This window comes from Pinus tabuliformis, chromosome Q, assembly GCF_031772625.1.
Source record: "Pinus tabuliformis cultivar Carrire ecotype Pingquan chromosome Q, CPIR1, whole genome shotgun sequence".
Classification (NCBI taxonomy): domain Eukaryota; kingdom Viridiplantae; phylum Streptophyta; class Pinopsida; order Pinales; family Pinaceae; genus Pinus; species Pinus tabuliformis.
In genome coordinates this window covers 795225833-795231985 of record NC_142296.1, presented here as the reverse complement: position 1 = coordinate 795231985, position 6153 = coordinate 795225833, and positions in this window count along the sequence as shown.

The following is a 6153-nucleotide window of genomic DNA, read 5'->3' as shown; positions in this document are numbered from 1 at the left end:
TATATATAAACCTTTTTTTTGTTTTTATTTTTTAATTTTAATTTTTTTATGTGTTACTTTTGTGTTTTTTTACATCTTTTATGTTTGGTTTTTATTACTTTTTTTTGTAAAGTTAGGCATTCTTCATTCCAGATGACAAACAAAATTACAACATACTAGAGTTCAGGTGGCAGGTTTGCCCGCAGGAAACCAGACCGCCACCTTTCGGCCTTAAAACCTGACCAAAATTTAAAAATGTTTTGTTCCTTCTTCCTGTCATAACCATTGTTTTGCCTATTATTGTCTAAGCTAACGACATGAACATAACTCGACACCCAGATACAGTTCGGATTCATCAACATAATAAACAAAAGAAGACACAACGCAGCTAATCCTCGTCTGACAAGTTGACCGGGGCAGGCTTTGAGGCGCTAGCACCCGGCTTCAGAATCTTCTGCTCTATGGCCCATTTGAGTTCCAGCACCAATTGTTCCATGTCCTTTAGCAGCAGATGGTTCCTGGCTGCCTGGACTTGGACAGCCGCAATTTCTTTCAGGAGAATGTTCTTTATGTTGGCCGATTCTTCCGTCAGTTGGCTTTTGAGGAGCTCCTCTGCCTGTTTGTGCTCCTCATCCTCCTCTTCACGGACAACCTGGTTTACCTCCATAGCCCGACCAACCACGTGTTTCATGATCCAGTAAAATTGGAGCGTTTTATTGAACAGCGTGTTCCTGCCTCTTGAGGTGCCTGGGTCCGTGATCACTTCCCAGTCCTCATGGGGGATCTCTTGGTTCGCGCTGATTTCTCGCAGCTCGCGCTCCCACCCATGGATTTGGGAACGGACCTCGGGAGAGATGCCGGTCATGTACCCGTCTATCAAGTGAAGGAGCTTTTCAGAGTCGGGCTTCCTGCCTCTTTTGTTCGAATGGCTACTGGTGCCATCTTCCCGTTTCTTTGCCGAATTGACCTTCCTTGGAGCCATCTTACCACGGACCTGGGGCTTGGAAATTGTGGGAGCTTTTCGACCTGTCACAGCAGAAAACCACCAGTCAGTGCTAATGAGATGGAGCACTATCGAGGCCTGATCGTTTGTAGCGGCATTCTCAGCATGGTTGAATGCCTGGGCCCTTATAGCAACAACATTCCAGGCGCGGCGGCTTAAGACCCACCACCCTCTCACAGAAGCCCGGAGAAACCCCCACCAGACGAATTGGCGAAACCTTTCAGGCCTAGCCAGCAGAATAGAAGGGCAGTCATGGTAGAGGCCATGGTAGAGGACCCTCCTAGAGCATGGCAAGACCCGTCAAAGCCCCCCACGCAGCCTGACTCTCAGAATAGGACCCAGAACTAACATTAAGCAGATCTTTCCCTGCTCGGGAGGAGGATAAGAGAAACAAAAGAGTGCCCGGAGGGCTATTTTCATCTCTGCAACTGGGATTCTGCGCACAAGGCCAGAACATTTCTGGGCAGGCAAAGATAACGGAGTTACGAGCTAACATAATGTCTGAAGGACGAAGACGATAGGAAACATACCACCTTTTCTTGCAGGAGCCGAGGAGGAGGGCTGGTCGCAGAGTCGAGCAGGTGCCTTTCCGCTTTTTTTCATCGTTCTTACCAAACTGAATGAGCCTTCCATCTGTTTCCTCGGGCATATGGGTGTTATTAACTCGTTGTCCTGTCAACCGGGCCTCCACTTGGCCGTTTAATTTTCTGTCTGACATTCCAGCCTCCCTATCTCGGGAAGTGGCATGACTTGACCTACCCGCTTTATGCGTCATTACTCCAATATCCTCCCGGCTGCTCTTGCCGTAACCTTCCTGTACTCCTGATGCCACCTGTCGTCCTTCCTCTATCAATTATCCTGAATTCCGGAGCTGGCTCCAGATCCTTCCTTAATGATGATTCAGTTCGCACGTCTTCTCCGTCCCCTCGACCAGACCTGCCTTGCCCCGTCACCTGCTCGATTTGTTCATTCCTTTCACTTCTGCCTGTTCCCACGGATGTGCTGTCCGTTCCCATCTGTTGCGAATTTTCTCCGCCTCCGCTGCGTGCCACCTGATCCTGACCGTCCGTCTCGATCGTGCCTTTACCACCTTTATCGACGTCAAGCAATTGTTGAAGTCGAGAATTCTCCTCCGGGAGCAGTTGAGGCAGACCTTCACTGTCGATTTCTTTGTCCCGATTCCGACAGCCCCAATTCGCAAGCCAATCCGCCGGCTTGTTGCCTGAACGCCTGGTGTGAGTCGGAATGAGGTAATCTATTATGTGTAGGAGTTTCCCAATTTCTCCTACAAGCCAAGCTGTTTGCCAGCTTTTGCTGATTTTTTCGCTGGTTGTTGCTGCTGGAGCTTCCTAACCATGTCGATCACCAACTTCGAGTCTCCCTCGATTTGGAGTCGCTTGAAATTGACCCGCAGAGAAATTTCCAGGCCCCATTTCAGGGCGTGCAGCTCGGCTTCATTATTTGAGGCTTCCCCACAGTCCATCACGAAAGTTCTCAGAGCGTTGCCCCCGGCGTCTCTGAAGACTCCCCCAATGCCAGCCTCTCCTGGGTTGTGTTTTGCAGCGCCATCAAAATTAAGCTTTATGAATCCCTGTGGGGGGTGTCGGTACTGGTTGCTTTCGGCCACTTCTTTGGTCTGTTCTTTTCGTGAAACACCCCCATTTACCATACTCTGGCTGACCTCTAGTCTTTTCAGGATTGCCTCCTCCGTTATCGGTGCCTGCCAGTCTTCGTCCTTCCAGCTTTCTGTTAGGATTGTTTCACGAATGTTTCTAATGGTTTGTTCCTAGATTGCTGTGGGGGTTCGGGGTTCTACCTTGAAGATTGCCCCATTCCGTGCTTTCCAGATATTCCAGAGCAGGAACCCGGCGGAAAGGAGCCAAGCGCGATTGACCACTGGATTCTGGTAAGGATTTCTCGGCCAATTTACTATGGTATTTACGATGTTTTGATGATTTCTGTGATGGCGCTCAAACAATTTGAGGTGGCATTCCCACAGGGAGTTGCTGACTGAGCAGCGGTTCATCAAATGTTCCATGGTTTCCTCTTGGGCGTTGCAGAGGGCACAACGGGATGGGCCTTGGCTTCCCTTCCTCCGAATCTGGTCCCAGGTAAGCGCTCTGCCATGAAGTATAGTCCAAATGAAAAAAGAGACTTTAGGCCAGTGCTTGGTTTTCCAAAGGTTTTTCCATTGATTTGTTTCCGGCTGTTGATTTTGATTGACTTTGTGGTAGTAGGCTTCTGCTATTGAGAAATTTCCTTGAATTCATTTACCCCATCTGAGAATGTCAGACCCTGTTTTCCTTGCTATTTTCTGAGATGCCATCTCTGTATAATACTCTTGCCATCTGTCAGTTTCTGGTGCTCCTTCCCAATCCTCTTTTTGTTTCCAATTGCGCCAGTATCCTTCCTCGTCTGGCTTCCAGAAATTGCCAACTGTTAATGCCCCAGCCTGGGACGAGAAGGCAAGGATGGCATGGAGGTTGTCTTTTTGTATGAGTCGTTCGCGTTGCTGCCAAGATTCCTCCCAGAATCTGGCTTTGTCCCCTGCTCGAATTTCCCAAAAACTGTTATCCCTTATCAGGTCTTTGCTGCCTCTCGCCAGGTTCTAGATTGCAGATCCTCTGGTCTCTGTCGTACTTCTCAGTCTTTCTTCGGTTTCCCCTGCCGCATCGTATTTTCTTTCCCATATCACCTTCCACAGGTCAGGGCCACCCTGAATCCACCTCCACCAGAGTTTCGCGCCCATGACTTGGTTGAGGACGAAGGGGTCACGAAGCCCTAAACCGCCATCTTTGGAGAGCCAGCTAAGCCACTCCCATGAGATTAGGGCCCACTTTCTTGTTTTGCTGGTCCCCTGCCAGAGGAAGTTTTTGAACAAGGTAACCAGCTTTTGGCTTGCTGTCTTAGGGATAGCTTGGCATGAGAGCTGGTAGTTAGGGATGGCCTGCAAAACTGCTTTCAAGAGGATTATCCTACTTGGGGCATTCAACGAGCGATGGGTCCAGTTCTCCATTTTATTTTGGACTTTTTTTATTAGAAGTTCCCAGTTGGCCGACCGGAATTGATGCTCATGCAGCATAATACCCAGGTATTTTGACGGGAAGGTTCCCCTGTTAAAGCCTAGAGTGCGTGCCAGGAATCTTTGGGCAGCTAGCGAGGTATTGAAGAAAAACACTTCCGATTTGTCCTTGTTAATCTCCATTCCAGAGGCTTTGCTGAATTGGGATAAGGTTTTGATAATTCTTTGGGCCTCCTTCAGTGTGGCTTGACCATATAGCATCACATCGTCTACGAATTGCTGGTGCGAGACCGGGATGTCCTCCCCGCAGATTCGGAGGCCCTTTATCTGATCCCTGGAGACTTGAGCCTTTACCAATCTGCCTAGGCCTTCTGCGGCTAGGATGAAGAGGAAGGGAGACAGGGGGTCTCCCTGCCTTAGCCCGCGGGAGGGAGTGAAGGCTTCAGAGGGGGTGCCGTTTAACAGAATTGACATGACTGGGGTGCCAACCATAGACAGGATCCAATTTATCCATCTTTGGTCAAATCCATAGGCTTTAAGGATGCCTGCCAGATATTTCCAGCTAAGGCGATCAAACGCCTTGGCCAGATCAAGTTTGATAAGCATGCCTGGGGCGCGGGAGCTTTTCAGGGAGTGGATCACTTCCTGAGCCACTATGATGCCATTGGTGATCTGCCGTCCTTTGACAAAGCCAGTTTGCTCCGGGGCAATGAGATCCGGCAGGATCGGCTTGAGCCTGTTTACCATGACAGTTGCAAGGATTTTGTAGACAACATTACATAGGGAAATGGGCCTGAACCCCTGCGGTTCATCCGAGCAGCCATTCTTCGGGATTAGAGCCAAGAAGGTGGTGTTCAAGCCCTGGTGCATGCGCTTGGAACACCTGGATTCCTCCACAAGGTCTAGCAGATCATTCCCCATGAAGCTCCAAGTCGCCTGATAGAATTCAATGGTGAAGCCGTCGGGGCCCGAGGCCTTATTTTTTGGCATTTTGTTGATTGTCTCTTCAAGTTCCTCCTTGGTGATTACCCTGAGAAGGGCCAGGTTTTGATCTCTGGAGACTTTCATAGGAATATGGTGGCAAATTTTGTCTATGTCCTCGGATCGGTTGACATTTGGTTCAGAGAGAATGCCTTTGAAGTGCTCCACCAAGAGTTGTTCTATTTCATCCTGCTGTGTCACTCTGTTTCCCTCCTTGTCTTTCAAGGAGAAGATTCTGTTGTGTTGGCGATGGTTCAGCATAGCTTTATGGAAGAATTTGGAGTTTTTGTCTCCCTCTTTTAGCCATTGGACCTGGGATTTCTGCTTCCACAGGATTTCTTCCTGTTTTCGCCTTTCCTCCAATTGAGTGATTACTCTACCTTCCTCCTCAGCCAGTTCTTTATTTCGTCCATCCGAGATGATTTGCTGCTGGATTCTTTCCAATCTGGACTAGAGTTTGCCTTGCTCCTACTGGATGTTGCCGAATTCTTCCCTGTTCCACTTCTTGATTTTTCTCTTGATTTCTTTGAGTCTTAGCTGAAAAGAGTGCATTTTACTGCGGCCTTCCTTTCCGCTTTTGCTATCCTGCCACCAGCCTCTTACTTTGTCTAGGAAATCAGGGGCACGAAGCCAAAAGGACTCGAACCAGAAGGGTCTCTTTTTGTTCTGATCATTTAAGGCTATTTCGAGCTTTATTGGCCAATGGTCCGACCCTATTGAGGGTAGGATAGAGGCTTCATAGAAGATATCCAGCCCGACTATGTGCTCTGAAATGAGGAATCTGTCCAGTCTTGAAGCGATCTGTTTGGAACCACCTCTTCTGTTATTCCAGGTGAATTTCCCGTTTATGGTTGGGATATCAACCACCCTTAGTTCTGTCTACACGTCTCTGAATCTTTCCATCTCCGGGTCTTCTCTGTTTATTCCACTTCTTTTCTCTTCTCTAGATGTGATTAAGTTGAAATCGCCTGCCAGGATCCATCTCTGCTCCTGGTGCATATCTCTAATCTTTGTCAGCTGTGTGAGAAACAGGTCTCTGTCTGCACAGGTGTGGGGTCCATAGACAGCCGAGATTACCACCCATTCACTTTGTCCTATTAGTCTAAATCTCCCTGTGAGGATTCTTGGCATTCCTATCCACCAGTCGGTAAGGACTTCTGCTGGATTC